This window comes from Miniopterus natalensis, chromosome 15, assembly GCF_054644295.1.
Source record: "Miniopterus natalensis isolate mMinNat1 chromosome 15, mMinNat1.hap1, whole genome shotgun sequence".
Taxonomy (NCBI): domain Eukaryota; kingdom Metazoa; phylum Chordata; class Mammalia; order Chiroptera; family Miniopteridae; genus Miniopterus; species Miniopterus natalensis.
Window position 1 is genome coordinate 6,100,129 of NC_142095.1, and position 26,518 is coordinate 6,126,646.

The following is a 26,518-nucleotide window of genomic DNA, read 5'->3' on the forward strand; positions in this document are numbered from 1 at the left end:
GATGAACACTGAGAATTGGATTCCAAGGGAACAGAATATTTTTCAGCATCCTGGAACCTGTGGGCAGGGCCTGCTTCAATCTGGAGACCTCAGAAGGAGGCTAAGGGTTAAACCCGTTAATTCGACAAGTCCTAGTCTGTCTCTCTCCACAGTTCCCAGGGCCCTTTCCCACACATTCTTTCCGTTCCTGCCAACAATTCTGCGAAATAGATGTTATTACCCTCTTTTCAGGGATGTGGAAGCGGCAGCTGAGAGAAGTACCGACACCAAGCTCCTGGCCACAGCCCCTAGGGAGGCTGTTAAAACGCAGAATCCCCAAGCCCTGGCCTCAAACCTCCTGAATTAGATCTTTAGGTTTGGGGAGGGGGTGGCCTGGGGATCAGAATTCATAATAATCATTGCCAGCTGGTCTCAACGACTTCTGTTTAGGAATCACTGGTCCTTGGGTGATCACAGTGCCGGGTGCCACATGTGAAAGTCTCCTCACGTAAGTCCCATTTCCCTCCCAGAGCCCTGTCCTTTCACTGACCATGAACTACTCTCATTGGGTAACTCTAGACTTAAACCACCATCCTGGGAGCCAAGCCAACAGATGCACTCATGGAGTCTGTAGGGCGGCAACCTAAGCCTCCTTCATTTCTTCCCATCACCGTGCAAATCTGTAAGGTATTTCATTCACATTATACTGATAGCGATATGAATTTTAAAATGATAACCGAGAGGAACTGATGGATTTTAGAATGATACTGTACGTGTACAAAGAACCAGATTGGGGGGGGGGAAGCCACCCATTTCATGTGCAAAGTGCTTCTCAACAGCGCACAGGGCCGAGCCACCTACTTCTGCAGAGTGAACAGGAACCTGGAAGAAAGTACTGGAATAAATTACACATGGTGGTGGCAGCCCTGTGTCATTCCCGCAGGTGTGTTACGTTATTGGTACCAGTTCCACCTGTCCCCATTCCTGCTTCTCGCTTCTAGGTTTTCAGAACCATAAAAATGTGCTTAAAAACACACACAAGCAAAAGATTGAAACATCTGACAGTTCTCCTTTGAGGCTTGAACACACAGGGATATTTCCTCAAATAAGCCTGAGGACAGAGTCACAAATAAATTGGAGAGATAAAGTCTAAAAAGACGAGTTGGCCTGATCTGCGAAAGATCTTCAGACAACATGCAGATTTTTACCCGAAAGATGCTGATGGCTTTGCCCTCCAGCTGTCGGTACAAACAGACAGATGTTCTGCTTTGCCAGGAGGGAGAGGAAGATGAAAGACGTGCTTTTGAAAAGCCCGGCTGGATGTGCTAATAAGCAAGAGAATCTCGGAATTGTGAGCAAGGGCTTAAAGATAATGTAAAGAAAAAACTTCAGAAAATAGTCAACAAATTCCTCTACAATACCGGGTAATGGTCTAGTTAGACCTGTGGGGTTTAAAAAAGGGGGCCCAAATGGAGAAACGGAATCATCGTAGAGTAGTCTCTCCCGGGCATGGTGACAGACGGAGAAGAAAAGTGGCTTTTCTTGTCACTTCTGCTCCATAAAGACGCTGGTACCTCCCATCAGAGCGGAAGACGGGTTGGAAGTTTCATTCCTCAAAGCGTGACTGTGCTCTGCACTTAAAACCCAAAGTCATGAGAGAGACAGGATGGTTTATCCCTTGCCTATTTAAAGGTCCTGCCTTTTCCATAGGAAGGGCCTGGCAAGAAAGACACTCTGTTCTCAGGGTCAGTCACTTTGCCTGAGGTTTATTCCTTGGTTTTGCAAAAACCATCAACAGCATATAATTGAAAGCTACATCTGACATGCTCTTTACTCCCACACACCCAGGTCCTGGGATGAACTGGATAGAAAACACATTACCCATCAAGTTAAGAGCCCTGTGCATCGAAGGACACCCGCAGTCCCCACAAATGAACGCTGCCACGAGGAGTCAGAGGTGTGCCAATCTGTCAACCCCTGGCCTCCAGGGTGCTCACCTGCTACCCAGAGCGCCCGGGGCAGGAAAGCCACGTCAGCATTTCTCGAAGGCATGTGCCCTCTGGTTCCTGGTATGTCTCTGGGTGGACAGCGCTCTGGGCACAAAAACCAATTAAAAACTGCAATACGGCACCGCCTCTCCTCGGGAAGTGTGCAGGAAACAGGCCCACCTGCAGTGCACGGACTGGGAGGGAGCAGGCAGAGGCCTGGTTTTCACCCCTTCCTTCCTAGACGGGGGAGGTGACCTGACTTCACCCACAGTGGGTGGGATCCCTGCAGAGAATAGGGTTGCCTGGAGATCTAAGTCTGACCCAAGCCCACCTCGCCCTTCCTCTGGGCGGCTGGAAACGCCCTCTGGAAGGGCTTCCAAGACTCTGCCTCCAGGGAAGCAGCCACAGCCCCGGTCCCATGGCTGTCCAGGGGGCTGTCACCATATCCACCCGGTAGTATATCAACTTACTGAGATGTTTTTAAGAAAAAGATTGTGACCTATGGAACCTTCATTAGCTTGAGTTTTCCCCCAGAGCCTGGCCTGTGACCAGAGTTTGCAGGAAGACAGTTTAGTGGGAGTAGGGACAGGAGGGTGGCATGGGGAGGCGGGGGGGGGTGTCAAGGAAATATGGAGGCATCACCAGGTTGGGTGGACCTTACAAGGTCAGTAGGGGAACTTAAAGAAATGGGCTCAGAACTGTCAGCGGAGGATGAATGGGGAACAGATCTCCATGAGCCCCCACCCCCAGCCCCCCAGAAGGTGCTCCCGGGGTGATGGCCAGCAAGGGGTGAAGCAGAAGCGGCGACTCCTCCCAGCGAGGCACCCTGGCTGCACCTGCAGGAAGCTGCCCGCAGTTCTTGTAACCGGGCTGTGCAGTGCCTGCCGGCTGAGAGGATTTGCAGAGATGCACGAGGTGTGCAAAATATTCACTCAACAAACCTGACTAAGCACCTGCTGTGTGCCAGACAGTGGGGACAAAGCTGAGAATGAGATGGGCAAGGTTCTTCCTCCCTCGTCCCCTGTCATGAAGATGACAATGAAGAAGCAAGTAAACAGGTAATTCTGAGTAGGGATGAAGTACTGGCAGAAAATGAAGTGAGCCAATGGGGTTAGGGGGAGGCTTCCTTTAGATGTAAGGACCAGAACCACCTCTCTGAGGGGGGAAATTCGAGCTGATGCTTGGATTACAAGGAGCCGGCCACAGAATTCGAGGGGCACATACAAAGGTCCTGGGGTGAGTTGTAGGAACCGCTGGGAGGCCAGCCCGGAGGAACAGAGTGAGCTGTCCCAGAGCAGGGAGATGGGGGAAGGGCAGGCAGGGCCAGGTCCTGAAGGACCTCGGCAGAGGCCAAGGTAACGAGCCTGGATTTTATTCTGAGCGCACTGAGGAGGCAGCAGGACATTTTCAGGCAGGGGAATTCTGTGATCTGGTTGCTGTGTGGAGAAGTAGAGCAGGAACAGCACCGGGGCGATGAATAACTGCGGTGTTTGTAGGTCAGAAGGGGCCGAACACCAACCATTGCACGGGGTTCAACCCCATTCCCGTCCAGTTAGACGGGCTTCCTAAGACTGCGGGGCCTGCGGCCAGGCGGCGTCTTGGACAAAGGCTGCTGAACTAGCGGGAGGACCCAAACCCTCAGGGGGCTGATGGAGGACACACTGCAGGGGGGTGTCTCCCCCATCCCTGCAACCCACTCGGCACACAGGAAACGATCTCTCATCAGTGTTTCCTTCCCACCACCTTCCTGGGTGTCGGGTCCTCGGCTCTGCCTGCAGGGCACACTGGCCAGCAATGCTCCCCACGACCCGACACCTGCTCCTCTGCTCGGCTCCCCTCCCTGCTCTCCCTCCTCCTGCCTCTAGCTTCCTGGGGAGAGCCTGGTCTGTGCAAGAGGGGGCCACACGTTTGATCCGCACATCTGTCCCACGGAGCAACAAGCCTCCAATGCACCCTGACAGGCCCGTCTTAAGGATTCTGTCATTAAGCAAAACACAGCCTGGGGAACTGCCTGGCCTGAGAGCACTCGGACCCGACTGGCCCACATTCCTATTTGTCTACCCAGCCACATTTTACTTAGGTGCATACGACACACTCAGTTCCACAATGCTTGGGAAGATTTGGCTTTAAAATATGTGTGAGGCCCGGCTGGTGTGGCTCAGTGGATTGAGCACCATCCCATGCACCAGGAGGTCACGGTTCGATTCCCGGTCAGGGCACACGAGCGTGTTGCGGGCTGGATCCCCAGTGGGGGACCTGCAGGAGGCAGCCCACCAATGACTCATCACTGATGTTTCTCTTCCTCTCCCTCTCCCTTCCTCTCTCTGAAATCAATAAACCTGTTTTTTAAAAAATAAAAATAAAGTATGTGAGAGTATAATGGCACAAAAGTTTCTCTTTGGGCTGTATAATCATATGGAGTATCTGTATCAGCCAGGCAATTTTAGACACTTCATGAGGCTACTATCACCACTTTCCATTTCAAAAACCAAAGCTGTCCAGTAATTAAACAACACCTTGATGCTGTTGTACACATTGATTTCCGTGTTGTTATCCTTGCAGCCCAGAGGGAAGTGCCTGCTTGACCCCTCGGCCACCGGGAGACTGTGGCGGAGAAATCCTATGGGGCAGAGACACTGAAGGTCACTGTAAATCAAACCCCGCCTGAACTCACTATTGATTACCAGCCAGCAGAGGACTGGATTTGGGACAAAGTTTAAAGAAAGGACGGGAGCTTTTTCTCTTTGAATCTATTAGAAACTAGTTACTGAGGGCCTCTGGGGCTACCAGACTCATTCTTAATTTATTCTTTCTAAGATCCAACGGTTGGTTAACATTGGCCTATCATCTCGAGTAGCAAAATAGGCCACTGACCTGAAATAAAGAGCTTAAAATATGCAAATTACATAAAGGTGAACCACTAAGGGTATTTTACTGTCTCTCTGGAACTGAGTTCTGCAAAAAGACACCAAAATCAAGTTCTTTTCAAGTTCATAGAAGATATTGTTTGGGGGTGGGGATGGGGATCATTCTGACCCCCAATGACAATGTTAAAATGAGCTTAGAGACAGCTCTGACTAAAAGGTGGCTAGAAGTCAAATACTGGCTAGCAGAGGCCAACTCTGCCCATGTCAGCAGTCTTCATTCCATCTAATTTCTCAAGAGAATTCAAGACATTCTGGTGGAGTAACTGGAATGCCCTAGTACCCAATGCATGGGAGGCCAACACTAGTAGCCACTCAAAGAATTCCATCCTACTATGAGCTACATTTAAAACTACGAATCAAAGATTTGCCTGTCAGTAAATATCTATGCAAATAATCTCTAATATCCCCCAGTAATTTCTTTCCCAGCATCAGCTTTGATAAACAAGAGATGATCAATAGTATCTACAAAGTGGAAATACATTTTCCCCTGCTTCTGGATTCAACCACAACAGACCACGATATAATATCATTTTGCCCAGCTGTAATATCATTTTGCCCAGGCTTTTTCATTCGTTCCCTTTCAATTATTCATCAAAATGAGAATACATTCATTTTTAGTGAATCCTTTAACCAACCAAATAGGATGTTTGTCTCAAATGTTTCTGAAACTGAGGAATAGTCCACTTGCTATTCTTTCTCAGGACAGAAGCCTAAATAATCAAATAGACACAAAAAAATAATACCCCCTTTTTAATCATCAAGAGTTTCTGGTACAGAAAAGGCCACTTTCTAGGGGACGCACAAACACGTCTGCGTGGGTTAACATCTAATAAGTGTGTGTGTGTGTGTGTGTGTGTGTGTGTGTGTGTGTATTTCATAGGAGCACAATAGAATTCAGACCATCAGTAAAAGATGATATGCACCATAATCCTCCCCAGGATTTAGTACCAATTCCACCTACAATAAACAAAAGGCCACACAGAGACAGTGCCACTGAAGGAGGTGGGGGGGGGCTTTTACTATCTGCTTACTAAAAAACCCACATTTCAAGACATATCTTCTCTCTGCTCAGGGGGAGTCAGCCCAGTTCACTTCCATTCTCTCCTTCCTTGCATCCTCAGAGGTGAGTTTCTACTCTCCCCAAGACCTCAGAAAGATCTAGCTGCTGCTCACTATGCTAAATGTGTCACTGCCGTGTTAACTCGTTACACATTCACTCGTGTACAATACATCAGTGCTGTGGTTCACAGACAATGGTAATGTGCTTCTTAGAAAACGGGCACAAAGAAACACCAACTACACTCCAGGTCGACATGCCCGATTCTCTCCCGTGAGCTTAACAATCACATGCCAACTCGTATCTGCTACTCCCCTTAAAAATCGACCCTCACACCATTGTCATCTTCAGAATATCAATTCTGTGATGACTTCTCAGCACACAATAAAGGCATTTCAGGAATGTTTGCAGTAAATGTGTAAAATAAAAACATGTCGCCTCATAAATGTGTCCTGTCTTTCTTGTTTTCACTTAATCACTCCAACACTATTATGAAGCCACCAGGAAAAGCTTGTGTAAGAACTGAAGCAAACAGGAAGCTTTGCTGGCGGCCCCTTTTCATGGGGTGACTTAGAAGTTATTGATCTGCAGTGGTTTCTCTTTGGCTCTTTCTCATGGAGGCAGACGCTTCATTATGCTCACCTAATGGCTGTTGTTTCTACCCGTGGATTAATTCATATGTAGTATGCATAGCATGTTCATCTATTTTACATATAAGAATTGGCAGTATACTGAAAATTTAGATCATTTTTTAAAAGAGGCATAGCCAATAGAATATACAAAAAGTTTGCAGAAAATACAACCCCCAAACAAATGGTACTCTATTTATTTTCATGGCTCCTTCCCCCTAAAATATTAAGAAATGCACACTTCCCTCTAGGGTTTAAAGTCAGAGTAATATACTCTCTGTGGTGAAATTCCCATTGTTGTTAGATCAGCTATTTCCATAAAGGAACATTCTAATGACCTAACCATTAACAGTAAAAACATCTTTTGTTAGAAGAACATTGTACATTGATTAGAACCGGTTGGGTTGAACAAGGCTGTTAAAGTACTCAGTCTAAAAATAGGTCTAGCAGGATCTGTAAAGACATTTTTGCTAAGTGTTCCCTGGCCTACAAATCTCTCTTAGAAACAATTTAGATAATTTGGCTGAGGGGTTCCTATGGACCTATCGACCCATAGGCTGTGACTTCCTGCATGACAGATTAAACTACCAAATTAGTAACACAGCCCAGGCCAAGTTTATAGGCGTAACAGCGTCCTTGAAAAAATATAAGTGGGTCTGTGGAGATAACATTTTTTTAAACGAGGGGGCTGTGGATGGATGAGTAGAGGGGTAGAAGTGTGGCAAGATGAAAACAGAAGTGGAATAAAATGGGGGGGGGCGGACACCGCTGAAGGAAGGCCTCCCTTTGCACTCTACCCTTTATCATGAAAGGTAACTCTTATTTCCATGGACCTTGAAGGGGACATGCCAGCGATTGTCACAGAAGTAACATCAACCTAGAGTCATCCCCAAACTGAAACCACACACCACACTGTCCCAGCTTTACAACACCCCCCAGAAGAATGTACTTGTCAAATGCTGGGCTTTTACAAGTAACTGCGTGCTTTACTTATAAACACCAACATTCAATTCGGTGAGTCCTCCGGGAGGAAGGAAAAGCAGCCACTCCTAACCAGCTTTCTGCAAAACAAGTCACCCACCAGGCAGAGAATGTGGCGCGACCACCTTTGTCTCCCATCCCCAGCGAGGACCACGTCCGGGGATCGCAGACGGCTCCCCGGGCCCGTGATTGCCTGATGACTAAAATAAAACCCACTTTATACATAAATCAATAGATCAGCCTGCAAAGGCAAGCCGGGCAGCCGGCTCCTCGACAAGATGAATATGCATAAGCGCCACCTCCTAGGAGAGTTTCCGCGCCCGGGCGCGATCGCAGAATCTGCAAGGCCGGTTCCAGGAAGGCGCCGGCGATGCCCCGTGAGAAACGACCTGCAATTCACCGGCAGGGGAGAAAGCCCGGCCAAGAGGCCGCGGGAGGGGGGCCCGGCTGCGGGAGGTCGGGGCTGGGGCGACCCTCACCGGGGGCGGGAGGCGCGGGGGCGGCGGGGCCGGGCGGGCGCGCACCAGCCGGAGCGCAGGGCAGCCGGCGCCCGGCGGGAGCGCGGCTCCGCTACTCACCGCGTCCGGCCGCCTTCCCAATAGATGCTAATGGCTCCGTCAGATGGAGGAGAAACCGCTTTCTTCTGGTCCTATGGAAATTCCAAGTTAAAAAATAAAAATAAAAAAATGCCCAAGCAGCAGCGGGCTCCCGGCGCGGCGGGTCGGAGGCACACCCCGCCCCCCGCCTCCCGCACGCTCCTCGCCAGCCCCCAACTTGCGGCAGCGGGGGCCAAAAATCAATCGGGAGCCGCAGCGCGGGCGCGCAGGCAGACAAAGACTTCACCCCGGGCAGAGCCCGAGCCTGGCTCTGCGAGCATCGCAGAAAGGGGGTCCTCTGCAGAGGATTCTCCTAGGACACCCTAAAGCACTGAAGTCCTACATTGTCCCATAGGCCGCCCCATGACGGTGGGGCAGTCACGTCCCAGGACTCTCCCCAAAACATCCCCAACCCCCTTTGTGCCAGACCAGAAAGCACCTGGCAGTCTCCTGGCCCCAGATTCTCTCCTGACACCCCCGCCCCCCTCCCTGCTCCAGTCTGGGGAGACCTTCCTCAGTCCTGCCACAGAGGAGCCCTCGGAGCTCCTTGGGTTTGGGGAGGACGGAGAGCAGAGGAGGAGGGGGAGAGGGGAGGACGAGTGGGAGGGAGGGAGGAGAGACTGAATGAATGAGTGAGATTTAATGCATTCAGAGATGCCCCGGTTAGTATCCATCAACTGCCGATGCTTTTAGTTCCAAAACAAAGTGTTTCTCTAAATGGGTGAACATTTTTCTTAAGAAGTCTCAGGTCAGGAGGTTTGGCCTGAATGCTCTGAGCCGGAGAAACACACGGTGTTGCTGTCGTGGCCTCTGACGTGCCTGTGTAACCAGGAGGTGGCCAGACGGCCTGGTTTGTCACACACCAGATAGGCCGCTAGGCCTGCCATGCTGGTGACTGGAGCAGCCCGCATTACAAACTCAGCGGGCATTTGCTGGGGAAGTACCTAGTTCGACTCAATGAAGAACTCCCTAATTTTGAAATCTGTAATAACTAAACCAGCGGCGGTGCGGCCTTGGGTGGAGGACTCGTCAGCTGACTTCCCACCTTCTTGATGTTCGGGATCTTCCACGCGTGGGGGGGTGGGAGGGCACCTAAACTACGGGCCTTTGTTTCTTTGCTGCGCCTTCTGCTTCTCGGTCCGGAAAAGTGTTCATTGAGGGACCTTAGTAGTTAATACATAATCGTGTTAAATGTGCCCATTGTGCATTTTAATTATTTTAACGAACTTACCTCTTTCTATTTCTTAGTATTTATCCATAACTATGCTTGTTTCTCGGAAGTAATAAAACTCCATTAGTACAATTACTACTTTTCAATAAATCATATTGGCGTCCTTACCACGGTTCTCAATCGACAAGGAGGAATGGTACAGTAACTATAGATGTTAAAACTGAAGGCACAAGTGTGAGAAAAATTGGGAATTTCACTGGAACTTCAGGATTGTTTTTCTAATTCCTCACTCCTTTGCTCTTCTCCATCCATGGGCACCACCCCGGAGGACAGGATAAAATGTGATAAAGTTTCGGAATACGGAATCCTTGTAGAGAGAGACACATGCTTTACAATAGCCAGTGCCTGTTTTTCAAAAAAATTGGCTTTGAATGAGCAGCTGTGGAAGTTCAACCACTAGCTATTAACCACTTCAGGATCTGCTTTCTGAGAAATATAATCTTCATGGGCAACCCAGAGCCCTGCAAATTCTAGTAAACTAGAGGTAATACAGTTTTTAAAATAAATCAATATAGAGAAGAAATTGTGCTGGGCATGCATGTCCCGGTAGGCGCGGGTGGTGAGAGAGGAAGGTGCACTGAGCTTCACCTTCTTATATGCAGATAAAGAGCTGGAACTGTTTTCTTGGTTTCACCAAGAGAATGAAAAATGTCATTAATTCTTTCAAGACAAATGCAAGCAACTGGCTTTGTTGCTGTTCCTCCCACCCCCCTCTCCCTCCCTCCCCTCTCTCTCTGCAGCTTTAGAGAAAGGCAGCGGTAAGATTGTAGCAGCGATGGAATCACAGGGTCTGGCTATATTAGCAGAATCACAGACAGCACCAGGGTGATGTCTTAGCTCTCAGCTCTCTAATTATTTACCCAGATCAAGCCTGACTGCTGGAAAATCAGCTCTCTCCAGGAGGTAACTGAGCTGAAAGGTTCTTTTCACTGAGAAATGATGGGCTGGTGGCTGGCATCCAGCCCACGGGCCAGTGCGCCCTTGTGGACAGTGTCACGAAACAAACACCCAGGGCCACACCATCTTCTTCATTCGTTCCCAGGAAAGTATGGGTCCGTTTAAGAAAATTAGGTATAAAGAACCTATCTGTGGTGCAGAAACACACAGAGACTGTGCACCTAGAAGACATTGTTCTTGAAATTAATTTCCCGAAAAGAGGAAAGGAGGCACGCTGAGACTGCTAGTGTTTTATAGCTGGAGCGTCCCTTCAAAGTCCCCACATGCAGACAAAGCAGATCGCTTCACTGCTCCCACTTACGGGTGCCGTTTTCTCCGGCAGGTCTCCTGAAAACACAAAATGTTCAGGCAACGTTGATGTTCTGATTTGCTCGGGCTCTTATGAGAACAGAAAGCCACCAGTGCTCTGCCTGCTTGCACAATCCCCCAAAGCTCTGGGTCGCTCCCTGGACCCCACAGAATAAAAGATGTAAACAACCCATTTCAACCAACCAATATCATTTATATTTGTCTATTTCTCAAAGCTCTGTTAGGAGCAACACTTAATTTAAACGCTTCCCGCTTTCCTATTTACTGCCCAGGACTGCGAAACTATTGTCAGATGCAAATTTTTAATTTATCAGGCCCCCCATGGGATAAATCATCTTCTAATTTCTTTATTTCCCACCACTCGCAGGCGAACATGGCTGCCAGCGAGGATCTGCCGTGAATGTGGACACGGACACGGACACAGACACGGGGGCCTACCCGGTCCCCGCCCTTCAGAAGGCGCAATGTCAGGGCTCATCCAACAAATACGTGATGGGTTTGGAAAGACAGTGTGTGTGTTTTGGTTGGCATTTCAAGTTTATGCTCTTTATTCCAACATTAAAATCAATTTGCATTCTCCCCATATCCAGCCACCTCTTAACAGCACATTTGAGGGTTCTTTCTCTTGCTCCCCCGTCAAGACTGGAATTCCAAATTGGCTGTGGCCGGTCCGCTTGCTGATTTTTAAAAGCTAATTTCCCTCTTTAAAAATCTCTCTCTTCTGGGCAACTGACATTCTAACATAAGCTTCAGAAGTGGCAGGATTTTCTTCCTGCCTTCACCATCTGACCAAACTACTTTCTTTGAGTTCGGCCGGGATTTGTAATATATTGGTCAAATTTCTATCATGAAATATCTGCACCCGTATGACAGCTTCCATGTTGGAGGGAAAGGTCTCAGGAAATTCATTATTTAAAAAGTAACTAGGATGAGCCTGCTGAAAGTCTACATCAAGCTTCTTATTAGGCACCTCAAAAGTACATCAGATATTCCACAGAACTAATTATTAATAGCAGAATTAATAGAATTTTGAAGAGGGTGTAAATTTAACCAGGTGGGACAAAGGGGTCATCCCTATTTCCGAGATGAGAACTGCTGTCCAACTGTCCTGTGATGCCATTTAAAGCAGGGGACATTTCGTCTTGGTAGGAGGGGAGAAAAAAGCCCCACGTCTCCTGTTAAAAAACTGTTTTATAAGAAACAATAGAATCATTATTACCCACCTGGAGACTGCATATTAATGATAAACATTTTCTCTTTGGCACTAAATAACATTTTCAGTGGCATATAGAAGAATTTCCCCCCAGTTCTGAGGGGAAACAAAGACCCCACTATTCCCACGGCCATCATGCAGACTATAGACTAGTGTTCAAATTTGGATTTTTTTAATCTTCTGTAGAAAAATGTTTATTGCAGTGATTAGAATTTTTTTAAAAACCCTCTTACGATGTTGGGGCCATTTCCACTGCTCGTAGGGTTTACCGCTGTTTAGGCATTTAGAGCTTTTTGTCTCAACTACATCGGGCTCTACTCAGACCAAAACCAGAGTTTTGTTCACCTGAGTACAAGGCCCATTTTCCCTCTTGGAGCGTGTTCATGGTCCCTGAGCTGGAGTCCCTCTCTTTATTTTTTACCCAACAGTACCAAATATAAAGTTATTGCAGCATCAGTCCCTACCCCTGAAATAAATACACGAAGACAGGACCACCCAGCCTAGAGAAGAGCCAGCTGACTTGCTTTGTGGCCAAGTTATGAAAGGAAGGAGAGCCAGGGTGGTCAATGGCGTGGGGGGAGGCCTGTGACTGCCGTCGGGGGCATCCCTGAGGGAGTGTGGACCACTCGGGCCACCCCATCTTAACAGCCCATTCTCGAGCTTTCCTCCTGATCTGGATCCCCTTGGATGTTCCCCCCTTGGCCTCGGTGCTCACCATGATGGGCTGTGTGTGATCCTCGTGTTTTCACGGGGGCGGTCTGGTTGGACCACAAGTGCTTTGTGAGTCGTTCACAAGGGATGGCAAGATAGTGATTATAGAAACCAGCACTGGCCTATAGAGTTCCGGGGCAGAGTGGCCTAAGCCATTAAAGCATCGGCGTTTCAAAGGAAAATACAGCAGACCCCAATGCAGTTCGCATTTACACAAACTTGACAGGCGGCAGTTCTATTTTGCAGAAGAGGCAAAGCGACAGCCGTGAGGTGACAGAGCAAGCTAACGTCCCAGTCATGTCTACTGATTTCGGGGTGTTCCCTCTCAGGAGTCTGAAGCTCTGAGTGCCCAGCTAATACGCGGATGGGACTGTCCTGTGGTTCTTTCTGGAAAGCAAGGCTGGGTCCTCTGTAGGGCCTCTCGTTACTTTCCACCATCCCTCACCCTAGAGGCCATGACGGTGTCCTGTTTGGCCGGCACCATCGACAGGAGGGGTGCTGCAGTTTGAGGCTGAATTTGAGACTCCTTCACGTCAGTGCAGGTGACGGTGACCCCTGTGCGATGCCATCCTCTCCCGTGTGGACAGGACCAAGCTCGAGTGACCCACAGCAGCACCTAGAACTCGAGGGCAAGTGTGCCTGGCCTCAGGCCCAGGAAAAGGTCAGGAACCACCTCTATTATCCGAGTTCTCTGGTTTTGCTCCTTGGACCCACCACCTTAGAGTCTTTCTCTCACGGCCCGGCTATTACAGCCGCCCCAACAAAAACTCCACTGACCCCACTTGTCATCAGCCAAGCGCTCGCCTCAAAACCCTCAGCTGCTGCTAGGACACGGGCAGGGCGGCCCCGCAGACGGAGATTCGATCCTGCCACCTGCCACTGTCGTGCTCCATCTGGACACACAGCTCCTGACCCTGTCAGGCCCCCGATCCCCAGACGAGGCGGGTCCATCCCACTCACACACTGACCAAACCGAGCAGCTCCTTCCCGGACCGACCCCGGTGGCTCCCGGAGCCTGCAGGTACAACACTGCCACTGGCTTAAGGGACCGTCACACTGGAGCCTTCCTCACTGCGGGGCCGCGGTCTGGCTGTGAGCCAGAGGTGAAGTGGTTTAGTCACATTAAGGCAGCTAGGGTTTGGGCGCTGGCTTCTTTCTAGTAGGTTCGTTCAGCTCAGGCTTGGCTGACAGGCCAGAGTGGAGAGGACGGGGCCGCATCTAGCTTCTCTGAGCCTCGATTTCCCATCAGCCAGGTGGGAAGTGTACAGTCAACCTCCACAAGCTCACGCAGAGATGACCTGAGATGACTGATGCATGAGAAAGCTGGCACCAGGCGTACTCAACGCATCTTTGTGCGCCCTCTAACCGGCTCAGTATCCCCCGCCAGGAGCTGGCCCAGTCACCACCTTTCTCCTGGCGAGAGGGGCACGCACCCCTCCTCCGAGTCCCCAGAAGCATGTGCACCGCCTGGCCTGGGGAGAGTCAGGACGGCACGTGGGGGGCGTGGGGGGGCTTCTTCCTCCACCGGCCTGCACGGCTGTCACCTCCAGCGGGTCCTCCTGGCTGCTCAGCAGATGGGTTCCCAGGCATTTCTGTGTTTGGACCCTCCTGGGCATATGTCTCTGCCCACCCCGGAGCAACGACTGGCTGCTGGGATACAGAAGTGGGCAACACAGCCCTGCCCTCGTGGCCCTTGCCAGCTAACGGGGGCAAGAGCGACAAAGCGGACAAGTGGAACTGCAGGGTGCTATGACGAAACACAGAGGCAGCCAGCGTCACGGCAGGGGGGAGGCCTGAAGTGAGCAGATTTGTGCGTCTGAAGCCCACCCTGGATGCTGTATGGCTGGGGACCAGGTGCAGATGGAGGCCAGGGTTGGGGCCCGAGAGGGAGGGAGGTGGTGGCGACTCAGGAGATGGGGTGGATGTGGGCGTAGGGAGATGAGGTGCCAGGATGACAGCAGGGATGGCTCTGCGGCTGGTTTGCTGGGGTGCCCGGTGCCTGGCAACTACAGGGAAGATTTCTGGTCCCCTGAAATGTACCCACATCCTGACCATGAGGTTCAGAATGTTCCAGAAGGAAACATGCGTGGCAGGGAAGATTGGGTGGGGTCCCTGAACCACACCCTTACTGAATACAACGTCCTGAACCCTTGGGCCGCCATCCGATGTCTGCTCCACGTGTGGTATTTGGAGGCAGTGGATGTACCTGTGAGAATCTGGACTTGGCCCCCGGCCCACAGAGGGCAGGGCCACTGGGGGAAGCCTGGCTTTGGGGTCTTGAGAGCAGTTTTCTTAAATGGGACAAGAGTCTCTCAAAACCCCAGGGACGCACGCACACAGTGGCAGGTGGGCACCCCCCGTCACCTCACCTCTGCTACAGGAAGTCAGTGGCAAAAGCAAGGAATGATATGAACACACAAAGAATGGAGTTTCCAGAACTGGGCCCGTTCCTGATCTAACCTCACCAAGAAGTGACAGCACATCAAGACAAAGTGACAGCAGACAGCTCAGACCCTGCGTGGAACTCAGTGTGGCATAAATAAATTAAACAATACAGCACCTAACCTCCTGGAATCCCGTGAATGGCTGGCAGAGGCTCTTCTGATCTGAGGTGGGCACCTCACTAGCACTGTCCGCCGTCTCTGCCCGCATAAAACAGGAGTTACTGCTGGTTTTCGCTGGATAGAAAACAGCCCCAGCCATTTGTTCTGAAGAGCCCTTTCCAGAAAGCAGTCTGGTCTCATTGCTGACAAACTGAGCACCTACTATGAGGCAGGCGTGGTTCTCAGGGGCTACATGAATGCAGTCATTCAGTCCTCAAAACCGCCCTTTCAGGTGCACCACTGTTTTACAGATTCAGAAACTGATGCACAGAGAGGTTAAGTAACCTGCTCAAAGGCACACAGCAGTGAGCAAGTGGCTTTGCCAGGATGTGAGGCCAGGCCATCCGTCCGAATCCAAGCCTGAGTTCTACTGCTCTCATGAGCAAGTGGGAGCTTAGCCCTATGCGGAGGGTTTCATTCAGCCTGTTTCCCTTCTCTCCTGTCCCTGAAGCCTGTGCCTGTCCATCTTGGTTTCCCTCCTTGCCTACATGGGTGTGTGGGAGTCAGGGATGCGCAGTGCTGTGCAGCCCTGAGCATGAACCCATTCCCCATTCTCTCAGCTGAGGTTCAGGCTGCCCTGAGACAAAACATTTGATTAACTGGAATGAAAAATTCACTCCACTAAAGGTAATATCCAGAGTCGATAGCATATGGGTATATATTTTCCAGAGACAGAACTCTAATACTAAAACAAAAAGTAATAATTCCGAAAGTCTTTGGAACAACTTCAAGAAATGATCTGCAGAGGCAGACACAAATCAGCGTACAGGAAACTTTGTTCTTCCAACAAGACTAAACCCTAAGGGAAAGAAACTTGAGGAAATGACTCACTGATGTGCACAGAGGCGAGGGCCAGTGGGCCCCGGGAAGCACATGGATGGATCACAGGGGCTGTGAGGCCTACCCGCGAGCAAAAGGCTGGGAAATACGGTCCCTGGAGCACATCCAAGCTGACTTGTCCCTTCTTTGTCTTCCACAGCTTATGACTCAGAAATACCTGGGGTGGGTGGTGAGCCAGGACCAGGACGGGGGACTGAGGCAGCTCTGAGTTGAGGCCCCAGAGACGCAGGACCACAACATGGCCCACCCCCACCTCTTTCTAGCTGTGTGACCTTGAGCCATTGGCCTACACTCTCTGAGCCCATTTTTTCACTTGCAAATGGTGATACCAGTACTTACTACATGAAAATCTCCACACCCAGTGCTAAGGAAACACTATGGAGTGATAGTTAACAAGGCAGTAACAATAAACCATGGGGGTCCACAGTCTCTTTAGGTCCTGGACCAAGCTTCTCAGGGACCAGGTGGCCAATTCAAGTCCAGCACCGAGGGAAGGAGAGCACACGCCTGGACACTACCAGTTCAAATGATGTCCCTAGAACTGGAGCCAACTGCAGGGTGTCATCCTGGATGGAATGAGACCCCAGCCCCTGACCATGCCATCTGCTCCTTGGTCCCCCAGGACAGAGCAGGGACTGCAGATGAGAAAGGCTGGGAAGAGGTGACCTGGCTTGGTGGTAGACAGATGGGTTGAGGGGCAGATGGGACCAGGTACGCTGGATCCTCCTCTATGTCTAAAACTGTGCCCGGTCCCCAACAAGACAATTCCTTCTGGCAAACGTGTACGTGTGTGTGTGTGTGTGTGTGTGTGCATGTGCGTGTGTACGTTCACAAGGTGTCAGTGGGACCCTCCCTAGCCAATGGAGCACTTGAGCCAACATTCAGGGTTACAAACCACCATCGTCCTTCCACACGGGGCTCCAGTTCCCAGAGCTGTAACCTTAAATCATCAAGCTTCCCGGATCTGCATGAGTGCTGAGAATGGCCCCCACTGCCCACAGGCTGCTGTGTCATTCTGCAAAGGGCCCTTGGGGTGGCTGGGCCTGTCGCAGGCCTGCATCCACAGGCACATTCCTCACCTTCCCCAGCCCACAGACTCCATGACAATGGCCCTGCCGGCCCTGCCGACTGTGTCAGCGAGAGCTCTACCGCCCACTCAGCAAGCTCTGACCGGATCCCAGGCTGTGGGCCCAGGCCACTGCACTGCCCGGGGACAATGGGCCCTCTCAGTGTGCTTTAAATCCAGTGACTGGACCCCCTTCTTACAGCAATGCCGCTCAGCCACTCTCAAGTACAGAGCCTCCTACAACTAAAGACAAATGGTGCTAATGCGGGCGCCTGGGCCATTCTTGCACATAAAAGACTTCTGTGTAGGCTCGTTGTGAATTGTCTTCTTTTAGGGCCTGAATTGTCAGTGCGGAGACTGACAGCAGAGGGGAGAAGGCACTGGCCGTGTCTGAGGGGACGTGCTCACTCAGGGGCCACCCAGTCCCGTCCACACCCTTTAAGGCTGCTGCCTGGGGGGTGGCCGAGGGATGGGCTGGGAAGGTGGCACCTGACAGGCCCCCGGCACTGGTGGGGCTGCAGCAGGGAGGAAACCAGAGTGGTGTGAGGAGGACAGGCCATGCCCTTTCTCCCAAAAGTTGTGACAGGGACTCCCTGCTCATCCTCAGGGTCATAGTCCATTGGGGCTTCACAGCCACGTCCCCTCTGGAATTAGTTGTCCTTTCCCATGTGAGGCTGTGTGTCAACTACCATCTATAGGAGGTAGAGAAAGTGTCACCCCAGCCTGGTGCTGAGGAGCCTCGGGGGTCCCCTCACCCAACTGTGGGCACTGCAGCAAAAGCGCTCCACGTAGTGGGTGGTGTGGCTCAGGTGTGGGGCGATGACACAGCCGAGGGGGAGCCAGGTCCTGGCCCAACCAGCATGGAGCATCAGTATGGAGGGAAAGCTCCCAGCCAGAGGCACAATGAGGCAAATGGCCCACGATGCCCCCCTTGTGGGGCTGCAGTGTCCTGCTGGTCAGCGGCTCCTCTTGGCTCCAATGACGGAATCTAAGAGAACGTGGGGGGCAAGGCAGGCCCAAGGACCGGTGCCCTGCTCTCTGGCCCACTTCCACCCCTACCCCACTCTAAAATACTTGACATACTTGTGGTTCCTCCAATAAGCAGCCCTGTCACCCTCCCTCAGCCTTCCACCTCCCTCCTCCACCAAGATTGAGCCGGGGAAGCTTCTCCAACTCAGCCCAGTGGTGAGACCCTCAGCGCCCTGGTCAACTCCCCCCAGCCCCTCCGCGTGGGAAAGGCAGGGCAGAGCCGCGCCCTTCGTCTCCACGCACATCCAGAGCAGGGACCTGGCCGTCCCCACCTCCCTAAGGGATGTCCCAGGAGAGAAGGGGGATGGCCTCAGAGCCTGGCTCAGCCATCTGAGGTACCCAAGAAGGGGGCTCACGGGGTACAGCCAGGACTGGCCCCCACAGAGATGCTGTGCTGGTAGGACTGCGAGTCACGATGTGTCCCAGCAGGTAGGCTAAGCTACAGAGAGGTCGTGGAACAACAGAATGGTGGCTGCCAGGGGCCGGCGGGTAGGGACGTGGAGAGCTGCGAGTGGAAGGGCACATTTCAGTTATGTGAGATGAATACATCCTGGAGCTCACTGCGCAACACTGTGCCTACAGATGACAGACAATACTGTACTGTGCACTCAGAAATCGGTTATGAGGGTGGGTCTCATTTTAAGCGTTCACACACACACAGCAGTAACAATATCACGCACTGTGCCCCGAACAGGAGGAATGCAAACGAGGATCCAACAAGCACAACCTTGACCCTCGGCAGCGGGCAGAAGCCAGCGCGGAGGGCACGCCGTGGCCGGCACTGGCCGCAGCCGGCCTGGAGCCCGCACGGCCCCCGGCCACTCGCCCACAGAGCGGACCCTGTGCAAACCTGACCCAGTGCCCTGACTGAGACGCGGTCCAACATGCAGCCGCCAGCCACGTGTGCCTTCTTCTATTCAGACTGTCATTAAAATTAAAATCAGACTTCGGGAATTCAGTTTCTCAGGCCAGCTAGCCACGTTCCTAATGCTCAGCAGCTGCATGCGGCGTGTGGCTCTGGACTGGACAGTGAGGGCACCGCAGAAAGTTCCACGGGACAGTGCTGCTCAAGGAATCAGCTGGGGAATGCAGTCGGCCTCACGGTGGCAGCTAGAAAAAATAATATTTCGTCATCATGGCCACCAGCAGCACCATCCCTGGACAATTACAAAAAAAAAAAAAAAAAGAAACCACCCTGGAATTTGGCTGATTTTCCTACATTTACTAACATCTTCAAACAAACAGCAACAGTTCTCATCTCTATAGATGTTCATCTGATGCTGTTTTATTTAACTGTCCATTTAAATCCTTGCCTTAGAGAGTTTGTCTGCCTGCTTAAACCCAGCATCCCAGCTCCGCAAATACCCGACTAAGATACATCTAAGGTAAGATACAGGGTGACCCGAGTTCAAGCTTTGCCCAGGCTGGAAATTCCTGCCCCAGTATTGCCCCAGATTACATGAGAGTGGAGGGGCCCGACAATGTGGTCTACAGTGTGTCTCATATTTTAAGTCTTGTCTTGAACACTTGTCTTTCACCTTTAAAAATAAGAAAAATGGTTGTGAGGAACTCGTGGAAAGGCAGAGGTGTCTGCAGGAATATAAAAAAGCACAGCAATGAATGGTGATTCTGAAGGTGTTGGCTGCCTTGCTGGACATTCGCCTTGGCTATGACACCGGGTTTTCAAATTCTTGATTTGGGGACAGAATTCATAGACTGACCACGCCCCTGCTTGGCTGAGGCAAAATTGAAGTCCATCAGACGTGGGTTTGGGTGTCTACTCGTCAGTGTGATGGATGCACAGTCTGAGGGGCCAAGGCCACAGCAAAATGAAGAAATTTAACCTGAAAGTGGGATTAACTGGTTTCGCTTGATTTTCTGATTTTTAAAAATGAGACTCATTCCTTAAAGCCACCCACCTCTGGCCAATGCACCCCCTCCCCCCCCAAAACACACACAAAACAAAAAATTCACCACTAATCACTCTTTCACCTAATTCCACCATAACCATGAGGGGTTAGCCTGTCAGTAAGAAAATAACTTTTGCTATGCCAAAAGTATCTCAAAGAAAAACTAAGCTGGGGAAGTAGTTAAGAACTAATTTCTTTAATATTATAGGACATTTGTTTTGTCTATTTCTCAGTATTAGGTTTCGAATTAAACTGGCATGGTTCAGTCTTGTCTGAAATAGTGTATGCATTTAACTATCAATAACATAACAATATGCTTGCAATTAGTATAGTATGTACTTATGTAATACACATATATTATTATGTCAATAAGTATAATACAAGAGGTCATTGCTGACTGTGACCCCAAGCTATTCTCTTCTTACATGGGTTCTTAAGAGGCACCTGGAGGCTCAATAAAGGTTTCCTCTGCATTGCAGTATTTCTCTTAGTAAAACTAACTTACATAAAGCTCAGAAGTTACACGCCCTAAGCACATTGTTGATTTTCTATTAGCATAAGTAATGAAACTGGAAAATAAACTTTTTATTAAATATAAAGCTAGATTTATTAAAAGTAATATACACCAAACTACTGCTTCACTGATAACTGAATTAGTACACTGTAATTTTTTAAATTTCGCCTCAATGTGTTTTTTATTAAAGTGAAAAAAAAAAACATCAATTTTTAAAAAAAGCGTATTATTCTTAATCCACTGCATCAACGTAGTTATTATGTAAATCCTTGTTGGAAGGAGAATGGGTCCTACTGCTCTCCTTCCACTAAATGAACATAACTTTAAACACGTCGCAACTAATAGGAGAGCTCGGGCTCTTGGGTTTCTGAAAACAGAGCAGTTACAGACAACAAAACACAGGAATTCCAGTATCTTCATTTAGCAGATATAAGAATCAAACCTTGGAAATTATAATGTCCACTTCTGTGAAATGGCTGCAAATTCAACTCTACTTGTGAAATTCACACTGAATAAAGATTTTTGAAAACCATTTAAAAGCTTTACCAAGAACCTGGTGAGTATGCTGATGTTTTTAGATCTACTGGGATTTATGCAGGATCTGTGCTTAAACGTGTTCTATTTGCCTTTAAGTATTCTCACTGTGAAATGGTCAGGACTGGTAAGAAAGCCATCTGTTAAAACTGGGTATTTATATTAACAACACATAATCTTGAATATCTTTTAATTCATGTTAACTTGTACTTGGTTCCTATTAATTTTCCTCTCATCGCTTTATTGAAATAAATTAGTAAAACTATCCAAAAATTCACTTTATTGAAATAAATTAGTAAAACTATCCAAAATTCAAGGCAATAGCAAGGCCTATAAATACAGGTTTCAGACTAGAATTTCTCTGGGAAATTTTTTCTTTCCGATTTTTTTTGTCCTGGCATTTGACTTTCCCCTTATGGGTGGTATCCCAGTTTTAACCTTTGCAGACATGCATTCCTCCATAGGTTAAAAGCAATGGAGTTTATTTAAATGGCTAATTCCTGAATTGAAAGTGCTCGCATAACCTAGCTTTTGCTAAAATCTCAACAGCAGAATTTCCCCAGCTTAAACTATCAAATCTGATTGCCTCTTTCTGAGCAAAAAGCCACTTACTACAAGTAGTTTCTGTTACAAAACTGTATATACACATAAGGGAATATACAGATGTACAATTTTACTTACAAAAGATGCTACTAACGTATGAGCTCCCTGTAACCACATACTGTTGGACTTCTGCGCCTGGCTAGTTCTCAGACCATCCCGTTTCTTAGCCAGCACTGCATTCTCTAACCAGGGGCCCTGACGGACAAATCAGAAGCATTTTAATGAAATAGAGGGAAACAGGCAAAAGTTCTTGAAACCCCATGGAAAAACAGTAGACATGACTGGGGCCTGATATCATGGCCTATATACCTTAATAGCCGCTCCTGGCCTACTTCACACACACTGTGTGATAAGAAGATTCTCCTGATGATCGGATATGACCTGATATTTAAAAAGTGAAAAAACCCTGCCATAATACACTTTTTAAACTCTTGAATACTGTACAGGAATGCTGTGTAGCGTGTTATTTTTTATTTTATTTTATTTTGCCACCATAAACAAGCAAATTAAAACCTGATTAGCAAAGAGCCTGTTGGCTCCATTCACTTACAGGAGACAAAGCATTTCGGATGGAAGCTAGGTTGCACCCCACCCACCCAGCAGGCTGGGAAAGCATAATGTACCCCACACTGTCCTGGGGGGAGCGGGATTACAGCCACTACGATGCCCCAAGCCCCTCTGTAGCCAATTCCACAGAGACAACAAGCAGCAATGGTGTCAACTATCAGTCAGCTACAGAAAGTAACCAGAAACATCACTTCCCCAGAAACACCTACCATCATAACCCCTGCTCGACAGAGAAAACAGGTTTCAGAGAATTACACAGAAAAGTTTAAACTTGAGGCTCCTTAACATCCAATGGAAATTTTCAAAAGGAAACATAAAACAAACACGATTTAGCTTTCCTAACGCATGGCTACTCCTTTGCTCGGTGGTTCTTAAAAATAATTCATGTAAAGCAGGATTTCCTCTAAATATACCTCACTCTCCCGTATACACATCGGAAATATTTGCATACAGTGCACGTGTGTGCCGAGACACACGCGGTGAGAGCTTACAAATACGGGCTGCACACATCGGCAGCTGCTTCAAACTACACCAACTTCAGCAGATTTGTTTCCAGATCCTGAAGCCCCAGGTAGAAAAGCGCTTTCTCGCTGGCTGTGGTTCTGGTGATGTTTATACTCCAGGGCGTGCAAAGTGCTTCCCTCTATGAACACAGGTGAGACAGGCTCCAGGGCCCGGGTCCTCTAACCCGCCTCGGCTATCAGACACGGCGGGATGAGTGCGGGAGCCCGGCGAAGGCAGTCTGTCACGCTGCAGTAAACACGATCTTCTGCCCAAGACGTTTTTTCTCATGAATATAAGTTGCCTGCCATTTATTATGAGATTTCCCCCCTGATTGACATCCCATTATGTATATTCAGTCAAGCTCAAACGGGACTGCAAGTGATCAATATACCATTTATGCTGAAAGTCTCTTAGCAGCTCTGGCAATAAACTCTGGCGACACAGAGATAGAGAGATCTTCAGTGGGCAGAGCTATATGAAAATCCATGTTTGGGCAGAGACCAGAGGGCAGAAAAGCCAGGGGAAGAGAAGGCAGGGCAGATGCTTTTCCTAATAAAAACCAGCTTTCTAGACCCTGACCGCTGATGAAATGCTTTCAATGACCACAAATTTTTCAAAAAGACCTTAAACTGTATGTTGAGGTCTCTAAAGAAGCAGGAGGGGTCTAAACCAGCGCAGGGTCCCTTTCGGAGAAGAGACGGTTCCCTCCATCAAGAGCTCTCCTTGGAAGTACTTGACATCCATGAAGTGGGGAAGGCGGACCATCCCCAGGAAACCTGGAAAGTCCCGCACCACCCAACGTGGCTGAGAGCGCAATGGCCTCCGGCATATTTCCATTTATGACAAGTGTAGCAGAGCCCAAAAGTGTGGCCTTTACTTAATGAGCTAAAGAGGCATTTTGGTTAATGTCCATGGTGGGAAAGGTAGCTCGATAGTAGCCATAGGGTTTCATGTAGCACAGACGTGTCTACATATTGGAGCATCTTTCTGCTTGAGCCAGAAAATGAAAAGAGGCAGGGCCACCTAGAAAGATGCGACATCCTGGGAAGCGTCAATTCAGCATTACCCAGATGCCAAAGGTTCATATTCTATTACCAGAAACATGCTGTGGTGGGGAGGGGTAGAGAAGACGGCTGTGACGGCGGCTGTTAAGCCCTGGCCAGTGTGGCTCCGTGGTTAGAGCGTTGGCCTGTGGACTGCAGGGTCCAGGGCTCGATTAGTCAAGGTCAGGTACCTCAGCTGCAGGCTCCATCCCCCAGAGGCAACCAACCGATGTGTCTCTCTCACATTGATGTTTCTCTCTCTCTCTCTCTCCCCCCTTTTCCACTCTCTCTGAAAAGCAATGGAAAAAAATATCCCAGGGTGAAGATTAAAAAATAATAATAATAACGTTGCACTGCTGTCCATGAACAAAGTTTGGTCTAAATTGGGCAGTCTTCCCCCCAACAAAGAGGATGACACCATCTCCTTTTAGACTCTCATTTATGAGGCTAAAGTCTTAGATAGAAGAAATAGCATAAAAGCTCCAGAATTATCAATATGTGATTATTTGGTTCGCTGAACTTACATTTTGAACGATTCTCAGGCAGAAGAGCAGTCTTCATCCACCGCATCAAAAGAACACCTGTGAGACCAAAATATTTTTATCATTAGCAGTCCGGATAGTTTTGAAATTCCATGAGTACAAAGATTTACAGTGATTTGACCAAAGGAGAACATCCTGATCTGCATCTGGACAAAAGCTATTTCCCATGATTTTTAGTTCTAAAACCTAGAGCATGACTACTTTTAAACTGGCAACCTAAAAGAAGATACACTGCAAAAAAATACTTATAAACTGCTGTACTTGTTTACTGCCCCTTCGTGAGGGTCTTAAGTACTAAGGTACCCAAGCACAGCAGAATTAGCGTTCAACAGCCACCAGGAAAGAAACAAACAAAAACCCTCCCCTCTACCCCATCTCCTCAAAATAAATAACCAAATAATCCTAAGTAGCAACACTAGCTTGTGTGGGATGTGTGTGTATGTGGGAAAATGTGCACACCAACATGCGTTCTTTAATTCTGCAGAGACTTATGTGCAAGTATTCAATGTCGCATAATTTTAAAGGAGCAGCAATTTCCAACTGGTTTTTTAAAGGCAATTTCCTACCAATACTCAGCCCAACTCAATACTCGCATACCTCAAAGTATATGAACATATTAAATACTTAAAGACAGTGATATTATTGATATTCATATTATGAAACTCCCTGTAATAAGTGGAGTGGCAAAGTGTGCTTTCTTCAATTTCCTTGCAAAATACCCATGACTGGACATCCTCAAATGGAAAAATAAAGCCAGCTCTAAAACAAGTCAGACATTAGCTCTGGCCAGTGTTGCACAGTGGTTAGAGCATTAGCCCGAGCACTGAAGGGTCCAGGATTCGAGTCCCAGTCAAGGGCATGTAACTGGATTCCAGGTTCCATCCCAGCCAGGTCGGGGAGAGTGCAGGAGGCAGCCAATCGGTGTGTCTCACATTGTTTCTCTCTCTCTCTTTTCCCTCCTCCCTCCCTTCCTCCCTCCCTAAAAATCAATGGAGAAGATATCCTTGCGTGAGGATTAACCAAAAATAAATAAATAAATAAAAGAAGTCAGGCATCAGACGGCCTGTCCATCCTGTAGGGCTCTCTCCAAAAGCTCTGGGTGCATTAACACCATCTTTCACGGAGAAAAGCGAGACTGGTTAGCAGGCTAAAGCGACCCAGGGGTTTATTGGGCCAGCACATCCACCTCACCAGGAGGTGGGCGTTCTGGAATGCTCCTCACATAACGCTGTGCGCACATTCACTGTCGGAGCTCAAGGAGGTACTGTTCTGGAATCTTCTCCCACTGCAGTGAACCGTGCAACTGGGCAGAGCTGGCTTCCACAACACAATCCCTGCAAATCTCAGGAAAAGACCCTTTCTCAACCAGCACCTGAGGAAAGCACTGGAGACACCCTACCATTTGATTCTCAAAGCCAAAGGAACTCCATTTTGACTTCAGAATGACCCGCAGTCGCAGCAAGGTACCTGACTGCGGGTCCCTGATGGAATCGCCAAGCCTTCCAGGTGCTGGGATTTGCAGGTGTTGGTTTTAAAAGAGGGGAAAGATGGTATAAGAAGGAAATAAAGCAGAAGGTGGTTCCAGCAGCTGTGAACTTAACGTCAGTTCCAAAGAGGACGGGCCGCTTCGGAGCCTCAGCCTCGCTGCAGGCGGGCGGAGCTGCTGAGCTTCGGGCCACGTCCACACTCAGCAGGGCGTTAACCCACTCCAGTCATGGGGGAATGGGTTCTTTTCTTTCCTTTACATGATTAATTTGCCTTAAAAAGGGAATAGCAACCTCAAGTGGGCATCCTTTTGAAAACTTTTTGTTTTAAAAAAAAGAAAAAAAAAAGTCTTGGTGTCTCTCTTGCTCGTGGGTGGAGCGGCTGCCTGCAGGAGCCGGTGTGGGTAAGCGTGGCCCTGGCAATAATGAACTGTGCATTGCCAACGGACGCCTCGCAGAGCAGCTCACATTTTCTCTCCCGTGGACCTGAAATCTCGCCTTGTTGCAGACACGGCCTTCCTCTAACCTGACACAACACGGCTGGGTTCCGACTGAAGGGCCAAGCAGTAAAAGGCAAGCTCACTCACCTGTTTCCTGCTCCAGCTATGCATCTCTGCTCTAACTGAGATGCCAGGTGCTGTCTGTTCCGCAAGCAGCTTCACTGCCTGAAAAATGAATCCCCTCTTTCTAAAAAAAACCCC